The sequence below is a fragment of the Prosopis cineraria genome, unplaced genomic scaffold (genome assembly GCF_029017545.1).
Source record: "Prosopis cineraria cultivar Desert tree isolate PC_DT_omini unplaced genomic scaffold, ASM2901754v1 PC1327, whole genome shotgun sequence".
NCBI lineage: Eukaryota > Viridiplantae > Streptophyta > Magnoliopsida > Fabales > Fabaceae > Prosopis > Prosopis cineraria.
Window position 1 is genome coordinate 5866 of NW_026556652.1, and position 15304 is coordinate 21169.

At 32.2% G+C, this 15304-nt stretch overlaps 2 pseudogenes; both read left to right on the plus strand.

The window, feature by feature from the left end:
* Positions 1-6816: 6816 nt before the first annotated feature.
* LOC129299853 (U-box domain-containing protein 26-like) lies at positions 6817-8403 on the plus strand (annotated as a pseudogene).
* Positions 8404-9102: 699 nt separating this feature from the next.
* LOC129299851 (PI-PLC X domain-containing protein At5g67130-like) lies at positions 9103-14951 on the plus strand (annotated as a pseudogene).
* Positions 14952-15304: the final 353 nt, after the last annotated feature.

Consider the following 15304-nt stretch of genomic DNA (forward strand, 5'->3'; position numbering starts at 1 on the left):
TAATTTTAAAACAAATGTGATGAGTTAACTGTTATTTCTTGAATTTGGTGAGATTGTATAAGGTGACATGCAATAGGAATATGAATCTAGTGTAATAATGTATGGATTCATTTATTTACAAGTCATTTTTAATTAAACTCACCCTCCCTCAAGCCCCTATATATAGAGAGCTTTTTAGAAGAATTTTTTTATCCTTAATATAAGGCATTTGTTACTTTTTGTTAAAAAAATTATCCTTATTTAAACTCATTAATTATGAAAAAAAGCAACGTAATGAAAATTTAAAAAAATTATTTAAATAGAGATAAAATTAAAGTTTTATTATATTTTTAGACAAAGTTAATTGCTTAAACATATCTTTTTGATTTTGATAAAGCAATTAGAAGTGACTTGTAATCAAGATAAGGGTTACTATATGCACAAGGGACTTGGCTTCTCTTCATTTTTCTTCATCTCCATTTCCTCTTCACTTTCCATATCAACTATTATCATATAATAATAATTTTATAAGATATTAAATTTCAACCATTGAAAAATGAATTTAATGGTTAAGATGGAAAGTGAAGAGGAAATGAAGAAAAGCTGCGTCCATGCATGAGCGAGAATGTATGAAATGAGACAGTTTCATCGATCAACGCAAGTCCATTGCAATTTTCTCTTTCCAATTAACTATCTTTAATTTTTATATAGTAGCATTTCATGTAATATATAAATATAATAATTATTTTAGAGCACCTGAAGTCACGGCGACAGTGGCACCAGGCAGGAGATGCTGATCCGGTCTCCAAGTATCATGCTATCGGTCAGTAATATATATCATCAATTTTTCGATCAATATACACACATTACACGATATACACTCTTTTTGTAGGCTATATATATATATTTTAAGTTTTCTCCGCGTAATATATTCAATTCTGCATTTTTTATTTATTCAATGTTTACATGTTTTAGTGAACTTTGCATGTTAAATTCTTAAAAAAAATCAAGTTATTAAGAAATATCTGGTTGTTTCCATTAAAAAAGGATACGTTCTAGCACATTTCTCAAGTATTATATTGAAAGTGGGTAAATAGTTTTAAGAAAATGAAAATATAATTATAATGAAATAAAGAATCACATAATTTAGATAACATTATTAAATTAATATTAATTAAAAGTGAGCCGTATGTGCAAAATTTAACTTGTTGCATGCATGGGTGACGTGTGCTGTCTAATCCTCTGTTTTGTATAGGGGCACTGCGTGGCATAACCAGATAGTAACTTGCTTGTATTGCATGCACCTTTCGCCGCTCTCTCTGTTTGCACCTTTTTCTTTTTTATTATCCTGACTTCGTCAAACCCACATGTAGCAAATTAAATATCAAAAGCAGTTTGCATAAAGAAGGGTATATCAAGTTCAATTATTGATCTTTTGCTCAAAAAACAAAAAAATTCAATTATTGATCACTGCTTTATAAAGCAACGCCTATTGCTGATTGATCCACTTGTAATTATATCAGCCGCAAAGTAGACAACCAGGTTACGGAGAGAATACAGTTTATTCTTGTGCTTGAAATTATTTATTAGTCATGGATTAATTGAATTTCTATTTTGATCAAAAATCGAAACATGGAATCAGACTAATTTGGTTATATCGCAATAGATTGTAATGCCTCATTTGGATTTAATAATTTCAAGTTCCTTTTAAAACTTTTATTATTTGAAATTTTAGCAGTTTTGACTCTCTCATCTTTGTCATGTTTTCACTATCAATGTCTTTATTATTCTAACATTATAAACATAATAATATCGCTACTCTCAATCTTTTGTTTCTATTTCAAATCTCAACTCATCTCTCGTTTTTTTTTTTTAAATTTTCTACACTATCTAGACAAATGTTTTTAAATATTTGGATTTTAAATCTAAAATTCAGATCTATCAACACAAACACTACCTAATTTAATTTCATCTCCTTCAATTTTATATATATTGTTCATAATAAATGTAGGTGTGCGCAAGCATAGAGAAATACTTTGGTAGATCGAATGTGTCACATCATTTATAATCTATTCAATTAAAATATTTTAAGTAATCTAAATAAAATCTTATATGATATTTTTTTAATTGATTTTATTCTTATAACATAATGCATATTTTATTTCTTACATATTCTCTCTTTACTATCATTAATATCAAAATTAATTTTTATTTAATGATATTTGAATGTCATTTTTTATTGAACAAATTATAAATCTTATGGTACACCCAATCTACCTAAAAATATATCATACATATTATTGTTTAATATATATATATATATATATAAAGGGATACATAGTGCTGATAAAAAAGGCAGATATATATAGAGTAATGCGTGTAATAGTATATGACTAAATCAAAATAGATTGTGTTAATGGTGTCACACACACACACACAAACTGTAGAATGTGATAGAGGAGATGGCAGCAAGTGAAGGGCATATAAAATGGAAGGATACAGCTGGAAATTAAAAAAACGGGGCTGAACTGAATGGGTAAATGCACGCGCCACCGCCACCTACTGCCCGCTGACGCAGAAGCGTCTCCCAACGTATCTCCGTTTCACTGGAGGAAACTTCGCTTGTTGCTTCTCTTAATTAAAAGCTTTTTTCAATAAAAAAAAAATTAAAAGCTTTTGTTTTGTTTGGCCAAAAAAATCAACGCTTTTTAGACTCTTTTTTTTCCTCTGTCCAAGTGGCAGCTGCAAATGCATGCCATTACTAGAGACAACTTCTGCTCAATTTCTTTTATGACTTCGTCAACTCACATTTACTATATGTGTGTCAACTCATATTTAAAATCTTTTATTTAAATAATTAAAAAAATTAAATGAAGAAGATGTGCGATTTGAGATTTGAAAAAACAATACAGAGGTGATGAATTTATTTTTATTTTTTAATTAACAAACAATAAAAATAGATATATTAATATTAAAAATATTTTTTTTGAATGAATAATAGTAAAAATATTAAGAGAATGTAATATTTTGGAGTAACTGAAATTTTAAATATTTATGGTATAAATAAAATTTAAAATTATAATAAGAAATGAATTTGAATTTGCATCAAATTTAAATTCATAAATTTTTATATATTCAAACAAAAAAATTGATTTAAGTTCAAATTTAAATTCAAATTCTCATCAATCCACATATATTATCACAAAATTTTAGAAATAATACTTTTTAGAATTTCACAATATGCTTTTTGTGAACTTTATAATTTAGGAAAAATTAGGATTGCCTATTAACAAACACATCGGGGGAGAAGGACCTGAAGAAAAATATGCAATTTACCTTGTTCTACACCTTTTTCTTCAATTATTGCGCGCGCGCAGACTAACGAATCTAGGAACAGATAAATGAGGGAGGCCAAAATTGAAAATCACCTAAAATATGAGGGCCTACAGCTAAGTTTCTCATTTTTTACAAATAAATTATTATTATTAATTTTTTTTTTTGGTTGGGAAAGAGCAGTAAAATAGGGGGCACCCCACTATATTCGTTACTGTATATATATGTTGTTGTATATTTTGCATTAATCTAGGTCCTCTTCCTCAAATATATTTTACAATAGGCCTTTAATCCTAATATTCCCGCTTATTATGAATTTCATGTGCATATGCAAATTAACGAGGTACCATCTCCTGTCCTATTATAAGACTTCCAACGCCTCAATCAAATAGTTATCAAATTTTTCTAAAGATAAAATAAACCTTCAATTTTACTTATTAAATATTTTTTTAAAAAAATTTGTATTACATTCTTTTTCATAATTAATGAGTAAAAATAAGAGTAATATAATATTAAAAAAATATAATTATATAATACCTATAAAGTATGTTATATCAACGGCTAAATAATTTCTCTATATGATACCTTATAATAAGGATTGGAGGGAGTATTTTTGTAGAAAGAATGACAATTACATCCCAAAATACTGAATTAATAACAATCACATCCCAAATAATTTTTTTTTTCAAAATGAGTTGTAAATATCAATTTAAATAATTATAAATAAAAATTTTCAATACAATATAAGAATTATATTTAATAAATAAATAATTATTTATACTTAAAACTCCTGAATTAGTAATTATCAATATTTTCTATTAATTTTTTTAAAATTTATCCAATATCTAATTGTCATTAATTTAAATTTCTAGACTTCATGCCATTCTCGGTATTTTTTAACCTTTGTTGATGGAAAGGCACATGTAATGGAGAGAGCTGTTATAAATTTGGTCATGATTAAAATGCCGATGACGTGGCGGTGAGCAATTGAAGAACGTGGAGGAAAAGGATCAACCTCCTAATCAATCAATGACACCATAATTAACGTTATCCACAATTCCACCTGAAGTTCGTCTGCCTTGCCATCTCAAGAAAACTAATTCCCACCCAACCTGGACTGGACTCTATCTCTACCCCACCGCCGTCTGCCCTTTTCACATTAATTCACCAATCCTTTCATTTTTATAATACTATACCTTTTTCAAATTATAAAATATTTTAAAAAAAATGTAATATCTCAAATATAAAAAATTTCAATAAAATTAAAGTTTTATTAATATTATCCTCTCCATTATATTCTCTCTAATTTTTTAAAATTTATATTTTTATATATTTTGAAGATAAAAGTTATATGCTGTATTAATGAGATTTATTAGTATATATAATTTTTTTAAAAATATTTTATAATTTGAGATAGAAGAAGTATTAATCATATATTTCCTTGTAAATTAAATGGGAGGGAAAAGAAAGATGAATATCAATTGAGTTAATAAATTAATTTATTTTTCATCTAAAATGTTTGAAGTTGGATTCCGAAAGCTCATAACAATTATGGCATGTTTTCAACTACAAAGCACTTACAGGGATACCTAAATCACTTATAGATCGTCTAACAACAGGTCCTTGCATCTATTTTGGGATTTATACTAGGATACTATTTTTATACTTCGTAACAAGTTCATGATCTTCTAGTTCACAACAGTATATGCACATTTGAATTCATTAATATTATCAAATTGGATAAAGAAAATGATTTGGGAAAAAACAGAAACACCAATCAAGCAATTTATAATAATTAAGTAAAATTTGATTATCATCATTGCATAGTGTTTTTGGAATCAGTAATGAATATGAATAATATTTTAACATCCCGTTAATTAAACTATAAATAACATAATTAGCTGTTATATATGTGATCAGATTCAGAAAGCAAATATGCATACTGATATTTCCTTAACTCTTGATTATTAAAAAGAAAAAAAAAATCTAAGTTCTAAACAGGGGAATGCGTGTAAGTTGAACTGGTCTTTCATGTGTTACAGTTGGAATCACCACTGATTTAGCTCGCACACAAGTTGTTCTCATGAATATGACATTCCATATGCTTTTTGATAGATTGACACTTTAATAACAAAGACTTTTTGCGAGTATTCCCTTTTATTTATTAACATTTTCGCCAAAAGAAGTGACAGCTGAATCATTTAGTCAAGCAAGTAATCAACTTTCTAACCGACTCTTTCTCATTCTATCTCCCGGCTTAGCTACCGCGAAGGATGTTTTAACTAATTAAAAGCCCTTCCACCCTTCACAAATTCACCTTTCTCCCATGCAGAACTCGCCGTACGTCCAGGTGTCAATCTATAAAACTCACAAAATTTACTAAGTTATATATGATTTTTTTCTAAAATAAATGTGTAATTTTAAATCTTTCATAAACAGATTTAACTTTTATTACTATATTTTTATTAAAAACTTGTTAATATATTTTGTATGGTGTTATTCAAACAATGCGTATTATAAAATCGAATGCAATGTCAACATGGCTTGACTTAATTTTTTTTTTTGGAACAAAAACATGGCTTGACTTAATTGATTGAAGATATTTAGACTAAATTTTACGTTTTCATATCTGGTCAAAAAGAAGTTTTTACTTTAATATATAACGTTCATCAATCCCCATTTGAGCTGTAATTAGATACATTTTTTCGTGAATTGCAAGCATAGTTTGTGTCTCACATGATAAGTCATACTTTAAACTTGGAGCGATCGAGTAACAACACTAGAAGCATGAACGATAAGCTGTTTTCACAGCTTTAAAAACTTTAATAATCATTATTAATATATTAATATATAAAATGTATACAAAATGAGATTATTGATAACACCACTTATCTTGAACTCAACATAAATGCACAAGAACCACTTTAATTACTATACAATTTAAGACAAGTGGCGAGTCCTGGTTTTTCATTTAACTTCAATGTACGTAAGACATGGAAGAATAAGAATTTATCTTGAACTTTATGTAAATACACAAAACTGATTACTTTTGAGTGTACTTAATTAAAATATAAAATTTGTAACCAATCATATTACTTACAAGTACGATTTAATTTGTCCACTCAATCTGATACAGTGCAAAAATATCCAAGCTTTAAAATACTTAAAATAACGTTGTTTTGATGTTGTAGAAAAAATGGGTTACCCCAATTAATGGGACGCATTAGATTTAGTTCACGACGTTGCCTCAAGAAGACAGTAAAGATGCAGCCTAAGCGCCTAACTACTGGCCTCAAAAAAAAAAAAAAAATTGTAGCCTACTATTTTCGGCGGCAAATGTGGGACCCCCATTCGCATACTTTCATTTGACCAGTGCCGTTCCTGACTCTCAACCAGGGTTAGGTTCACTTTATACGACACGGGACGTGTCGTTTTAAGTCATACATATAGTATGTGCCCCCTCCCCACTTCTTTCTCATCCGCATAGAAAAAGGATCCAAATCCCAAGCATAACTTGCCAGAATTCTCAGAGCCTTCGAATTCGGCATATTTTTCTCATTCCTCCTCCTCCTTCTGCAAAGACAAATTTAAACACATTCGTCTCTTTTAAAGCGAGAGGCACCATATGTCAATGAACTTAGAGCCGTTGGATTTAGGAGTTCAGATTCCATACCACTTCAGATGCCCCATCTCCCTCGAGCTGATGCTTGAACCCGTTACTATATCCACGGGTCAGACCTAAGACCGAACCAGCATCCAGTCGTGGTTTGCCGCCGGTAACACCACATGTCCCGTCACCAGAGCGACTATTTCTGATTTTACTCTCATCCCTAACCACACTCTTCGCCGCCTTATCCAAGACTGGTGCGTTTCCAATCGCGATTTAGGAGTCCAACGGATCCCGAGTCCGACCCAAGCCGCCCGCCCGGCTGTGGTTCGGACGTTGTTGAATCAAGCATCGTCGGGGACGAGTACTTCTCAGTCGCGTATCTCTGCGCTGCGACGGCTTAGAGGATTCGCTAGTGGCTCGGAGGACAATCGTTCTCTAATTGGATCTCACAACGCGCGCCGGAGTCTGCTAAACATCCTTTTTGATGCAAATTCGGATTGTTTGGAGTTGAAGCACGAGTCGCTGGCGCTTCTGGTTTATTTTTCACTCGCTGAATCTGAATGCGTCTTCATCGCGTCGGAACCGGAGAGAATCAAGTATTTGTCCCGCTTGCTGTTTCATTCCTCCATCGAAGTCCGAGTTGACTCGGCCACACTGATCGAGACCGTCGTGAGCGGGACTCGTTCGCCGGAGCTGCGTGCCCAAATCAGCAATGTCCATGAAATCTACGAAGGTATTGTTGACATGTTGAAGAGTCCGGTTTCGCACCCTCGCGCTCTCATGACTGGGATCAAGGCCTTGCTCGCTTTGTGCCTGCTGAAACAAGCACGACATAAAGCAGTCGCCGCCGGAGCGCCGGAGATCCTCGTCGAACGGCTTGGTGATTTCGAGAAATGCGAGGCCGAGAGGGCTCTGGTGACGATTGAGTTGCTTTGTCGAATTCCGGAGGGGTTGGCTGCATTTGAAGGTCATGCGCTGACGGTGCCGCAGCTGGTGAAAACGATACTGAAGATATCAGACCGGGCGACAGAGCACGCAGCCGGAGCGCTGCTGTCTCTGTGCTCGGAGTCGGAGGAGTGCCGGAGGAAGGCGGTGGCAGCGCGTGTGCTGACGCCACTCCTATTGCTGGTGCAGAGTGATTGCACGGAGAGGGCAAAGAGGAAGGCGCAGATGTTGCTGAAGCTTCTTCGGGATTCGTGGCCAAGAGATTGCGTCGGAAACTCTGACGATTTTGCATGCAGCGAACTTGTAGTTCCGTTTTGACGATGCTGCTCGCTACGTTTGGCGCATCCTCTCGAAAACTTCCTCCAAAATTTCCAGTTTCAGGGAAAAGCAGATCAGATCAGTCATGAATATGATTGTGTTTTAGGTTTATCAGTACATAATACTGCATGCAATTTTTTTCTTTTTTGGGTTCATTCATTCATTTATTTTATGTAAGAATTTGCTGGGAGTAAAGAAAATCATTCCAAAAGGTTTTAATTTTGTAGAGACTAAATAACTTGAAGTGTTAAATTCTTTATTTCTATATGTTCACAGTGATTATTGTTGTCAAATTCTCAAATTAACTATATAGTTTTATCGTTTTGATATTTTTAATTTATAAAATTATGTTAATTTATTCATGAATTTAAATTAGATAAAACTTGATTAAACTTGCTAGTTGACTCTTTGAGTTTACGTTTTTAACTTATAAAATCATATTAATCTGCTCATAAACTCATTAAGTGAGATAGATATATGTTGTGTAAAACTTAATTCCTAGAAACGGTAGGATTTGTTTTAATAAAAAATAAAACAAAAAAAATAAAAAACTAATACTAGTAAAAAAAGGAAACCAAAAAAATGCCAAAAATAAATTGCTGTATTTTAAAATTTCTATGTTGAATATAATAATTTATGAATGTAGATAGATTTAATTTCAATGACTTATATTTAAAATATATTTAAATTAAATTAGGTCATATTTTATAGTTTAATTATTTAATCATGTACTTTTAAAGACTATTTATTAATGAAGATAAATTTTATGAGTTTACAATCTAAATTTATCTTTTGAATTTACATCCTTATTATGAGTTTATTTAAACTCGTGAGTTTAACAATTTTATTTGAGATTATTGTACTACTGCTTCAATACAACAATAACAAAAGTCTTATCTCACAAGAAATACTTGTTCATGCGCATTGCAAAGTGCGATTACGTTTATGTAGCTAGCCTTTGAGTTTAGAAAATTTATTATGATTGTGATCAGTAAGTAATTTATTTTTCCCCTTTTACGTAGGCTAAACTAAAACCAAAATAAATTGTGGTGTTGTGGGGAGAAATTTTTTGATAGGTTTAATTTGATTGAGTAGTTTTATTGTTACTTTTTTTCCTGGCCACTGCCTTAATAGTTTTATTTGATTGTCTGAAAATCCACTATCTTCTATCAGTTTAATAACATTATAAGCTCTTTTTTAGTGGAACTATGATGAAATTATAAGTTATAAAGGAAGAGATTAGCCAAAAAAAATATAGGGAACTAAATTAAGCAGCTTGACTTGTGAATAGTGTTATATTGAGATAGTGTAATTAGGCTATTTAATTATATTTGATTATTTGGGCGTAACTTAAATTGGAATCATTTGAAGAATAAATAGTACTATTTTTTTTTTTTTTGGCAACAAAGGAGACATTTCATTCAAACCAGAAGCGGCAACAGGGTATCAGCAACAACAACAATCAACAATAGCAAACCAGCAACAATCAAAAGAAATGACGAAAAGGAAAAGCAAATAGAGGGAATAAAAAAAACAAAAGAAAAAGAAAGAAACAGCAATTCCTAGCCTTTGAGCTAGAATTTTAACTAGGGGAGGAGGGAGTTGCAGCACCCAATTTTTCGAGCACCTCTCCCAGGCAGCCTGACCACACCAAACTACAGCTACCTTATGAAGTCTTAAAATCCACTCATAGCAATAAGAGCCAAGAGCTTTGCCTGATTCGTAGAATCCGCCACCAGTGCCAAGCAAGTCCCTTTTGAACAAAAAGTAGCACTAAGCATAGCTTGCACCCATGGAGAACGATATCCTTCCTAAACCCTTGCAAAACTTTCAACAAAAACCAAAATAAGCAGCTTATATCTAGGTAGGACCTACCTCAAGTCATCTTTAATTTTTACACCAAGAATACACAAAAGATTAGCCCTAAAACAACTGACATGGATCATGATCGAATTATCAGCATTACCCCTATCCGAAAGAGCAACCATAGATACACCACCATGTAACAGAATCAGGCCTCAATAATAAAGATCAAAATCATGATCCTTGCATAAGAGGGTAGCAAAGAACTTACGTTGTGCATGACGACCCAACAAATTAAATTAATTAGTACGTGAAGAAGTGATTCAAAAGGAAGAATTTTGCCAGCTTCGGTGTGTATATGAGGTTTTTGTTTAGATTTGAATTTGCAGAATGCAGTGAGAGGATTTATGCTGGACATGTATGACTTCCAGAATGGCATTTGGCTATGTCACTCCTTTGGTGGCAAGTGCTACAATTTCACTGCCTTTGTAAGCAATTTTATACACAAATACTTTAATTTTATTCTCTCTGTTCCAAATTAAATAACCATATATCTATCAACCGAATCTTGATTTTGATGTTTCCTAAAAAAATAATAAATATAAGCTACATTAAAGTCAAGTTTGTTATGAAATTTAAGATATCCCATATTATTCACAGTTTGTAAATAGTATTTCCATACATATAAATATGATGCAAAAACTCATGTTTTTAGTAATGTGCAATAACTCATTTTTATGTATAATAAGTGAATTAATTCAACAAAAAAGTAGTATTTGGTGTTAATTAAAAAGCATGCAAGTATATGGAAGATAAGAATAAAGAAATGGAGATCATGGACGCTAATGTGGTGATGTTGCAGCAACCAGCCATAAGGGTTCTCAAGGAGAGAGCAACATTTCTGGAAGCAAACCCGAGCGAGATTAGTGACGATCACAATAGAGGACTGCGTGACGTCACCAAAGGGCCTCACAAATTAAAGGTGTTAGATGCAGCTGGTCTCAGAAAATACTGGTTTCCACCTTCAAGAATGCCCAAAAAATAGAGGAAACTGGCCTTCTCTTGATGATATGATACGAAAGAACCAACGTTTACTCATCTTCACTTCAAATTGTGCTAAGGAATCTTCTGAAGGAATAGCCTATCAGTGGCACTGGCAATACATGCACTACAAAAAAAATGACTTTCAGCGGTAACTTTTTACTGTCGCTGCTAAAAGTTGAGAATCAGCGGCGACTTTTTAGTGTCACCACTGATTGTTAGCATTTTTTTATTTGTTTTAAAAAAATTATGTTGTAAGTTTCAGCGGCGACATCCAAGTCGCCGCTGATTGTCAACATTTTTTAATTTCTTTTAAAAAAAATTATGTTGCAAGTTTCAGCGGTAACATACAAGTCGCCGCTGAAAGTCGACTTTCAATGGTGACTTTTTAGTGTCGCCACTAATTGTCAGCATTTTTTATTTCTTTTAAAAAAATTATGTTGCAAGTTTCAACGGCGACATGCAAGTTGCCACTGAAAGTCCACTTTCAGCTGCGATTTTTTAGTGTCGCCGCTGACTGTTAGTATTTTTTAATTTCTTTTAAAAAATTATGTTGCAAGTTTCAGCGGTGACTTTTTAGTGTCTTCGCTGATTGTCAACATTTTTTATTTTTTTTAAAAAATTATGTTGCAAGTTTCAACGGCGACATACAAGTCGCCGTTGAAAGTCCACTTTCAGCGGCGACACTAAAAAGTCACCGCTGAATGTCAGCATTTTTTAATTTTTTTAAAAAAAATATGTTGCAAGTTTTAGCGGCGACATACAAGTCGCCACTGATTGTCAGTATTTTTTAATTTTTTTTAAAAAAATTATGTTGCAAGTTTCAGCTGTGACTTTTCATTGTCGCCGCTGATTGTCAGCATTTTTTTGTGTTTTCAAAATTAGATTAAAGTATTTTTCATAAGAAAAAATATATTTTTATTTTACCAATTTCATGATGTTCTTTTTATTTAAATGTCAATTTATTTCCCTTTCAATTTATTTAACCAAGTTGTATGTATGTATGTATGTATGTATGTATGTATGTATGTATGTATGCATAGATACACATACATATCTTATAATATTACAAGTGGAGAGAGGTTTATATTAAGAGATGGAGAAGGGGCCATTTAACTCAATGCCTGTAAAATCAAAAGTCTTCTGATTTTATAGAAGTTTTAAAAAATTATGATTAAATTAGCTCTTTTGATTTTCTTCACTTAATTACCTTTTTTTGTGCTTAAATTATTTTTTTGACAAGATTCAAGTCTTGTTTTTCTTTTGCTTTTTCTTTTTCTTCTTTTGTCATATTTGTTTTTCACCCGTGATTTATTGTGTCTTTTTCTATTTCAAAAAGAATTTGGATATTCTGCACAAATACCTCTTTCAAATTTTTCTTTTATTTAATTTATTCTATTTTTTATTTTTTAAATTTCTATTTATTCTTCAATTTTTTTATAATGTATTTCTTTATTTCTACCTCTTCTACTTTTCTTTCAAGTTCACTATTCCTATTTGGCTATAGATTAAAACTCTTAAGACTTATCTTATTCTTCTTTTTTGACTTAGATCCTAATATTTTATCGAACCATCTCATATTTCTATTTGTACAAATTTTATTTTCTATTGATATTGTTCATCCTAAGCTTAATAGGAACACCACCACCTAACTTTTCTATTCTTTCACAGGATTTTTGAATATTATATTTCTTGAATATTCTCTGTTTGTTACTAAACTTACTTGGCAATATTAATTTTTTATAAGTTATATGTGATATTATGTTCATGTATCTTTGTTGATTTATTTCAAAAGGGATGTTATCTATTTCATTTTCTATATTTTCTTCTGCTTTTATTTTACTAGTTATAATAAAGAACAATAAATTTTACTGTTTTAACATATGGACAAATAATTAATATTATAAAACCTTTAGAAAAGATAATTTCAAAACATATAAAATAGAAATAGTTTGTTATGAAAGATTTGGCCATTTTTATAATTTCTTTTAAAAAAATTATGTTGCAAGTTTCAGCGGTGACTTTTTAGTGTCGCCATTGATTGTCAGCATTTTTTTATTTCTTTTAAAAAAATTATGTTGCAAGTTTCAGCGGCAGCATACAAGTCGCCGCTAAAAGTGGACTTCAATGGCAACTTTTTAGTGTCGTCGCTGATTGTCAGCATTTTTTAATTTCTTTTAAAAAAATTATGTTGTAAGTTTAAGCGGCAACTTTTTAGTGTCGCCGCTGATTGTCTGCATTTTTATAATTTTTTTACTAATGTATAATCATCAGTATTTTTACTATTTATTCTTAGATATTTTTTATATTATAATTATAAATATGAATATTAAAATAAATAATATAACAATCTCAAGAAGTAAAAAAATTAAAATAAATAATATAAATTATATTATATCAATTATATTTATAGTTTACTTTAAACAAAATAAGTAATATAATTTATAATTTTATAAACTGAAAGAATTAAATTGAAGTATTTAAGGATAATAATGATATTTTATAATATTTAATATTTAATATGTGTGTGTGTTTGTATAGTTTAATAATATGTGTGTCTATATATATATATATATATATTTAATTATGCAATAATAGACTACAGGTTCATTCCAACTCAGTGACAAAACGATTGGACACAAAAAGAGGAAGTCACGGGTTCAAACATTGAAGAAAACAAGTTTCAAAATGCAAATATAAATTGATGATATAATGACACGTGGCGTGTGGTGAGAGCGACACATGAAGGGTGATATGGGGCCACGTGGTGTGAGGTGAGGGGCGACACATGGAGTATGACATGGTGTCACGTGGTGCGAGGTAGGGCCCTATATGAAGGGTGACATGGCGCCACATGGCGTGTGGTGAGAGTGACACATGGAGACTGGAGAGTGACATGGTGCCACATGGCGTGAGGTGAGGGCGACACGTGGCGCAAGGTGGTGCCTTACGTGGAGCGTGACATGGCAACACGTGGCATGAGGTGGAGCGCCACATGGACGGTGACATGGTGCCATGTGTGTAAGTGAACCAACATTACTTTTCAATGACAACTTTTTGGTAGCTTAAGTAGTTCAGCGGCGACAGAAATAATCGTCGCTGATGCGTGATTTCTGCGGCAACAATTGTCATTGCTGATTCTCAACTTTCAATGGCGACTTTTATTATTGTCGCTGATTCAGCTCTCGCGGCGACATTGTGGCGACTTTTTGACTTTCGGCGGCGACAAATGTCACCGCAGATTCTCAACTTTCAGCGGCGACTTTTTTTGTTGTCGCAGATTGAATCAGCGATAGAAGCTCTTGCGGTGACATTGTGACGACTTTTTGTCACCGCTAAAAACTTTATGCGGTGACTTTTTGACTTTCAACGACGACAAATGTCGCTGCTGAAAGTCAATTGTTTTGTAGTGATGGTAGAAAATCAATGTGCGTAACAATATATGGTAATTAAATAGACTCGATATCACATCTTAACCAAAAACCTTGAAACACTGAGTTCATGAATCTCGAAGTCTACAATTGCAGATGGGAATGGAGGGATGAAGGGAGGTTGGTGTCCAAACCGAGGAGAATCGTCAAGGATGAACGCAACATCAAGATCGTCGGTGTTAATGAACTTGTTTAGAGATGTTCCAGACGTGACTCAATCTTGCAAGGACAATTCAACTCCTTTGCTTCTTCATAACACTTGCTATGAAGCAGCAGGCTAACGCTGGCCTAATTTCATTGCCGTCGTTTTCTACAAGGTATGTATAATATATTGTCGTATTGATTAATAAGATGATCAATTAGACATATTAATTTAAGTAGGTTGAGTTTAGGAAAGCAATCGCTTACACGTACGTACTTGAATTAATGTTCAGAGGGGTGATGGAGGAGCAGCTCCGGAAGGCGTAGATGTTGCCGGCGGTCATAATTAATCAGTTTCATTAACTCTCCAATCTCATTTCTTCTTCTTATAAACTCAACACAAGAACTTAAAAATATAAAATTTCCTAGAGAAAAAATCTCACGTGTTATTTATATATGTTACAAGGGTGCGAAGTACTTTTTTGGATTATTATTATTATTATTTCTGCAGGCAAACATGGGGTTCGGAGAAGGCGAGATTGGTGAAGTTGATGTAACCCTTCCTGGTGGTGCGCCACAGGCAAACATGAGCCGTGACTCTCGGCATCTCACGCCTCTTCAACCCTGCTTCCTCTATCCCTCTCTTCTTTTATTCATTTTCATGCCATTATGAACACACTTCTCTATGCTCTTTGATTCCTCT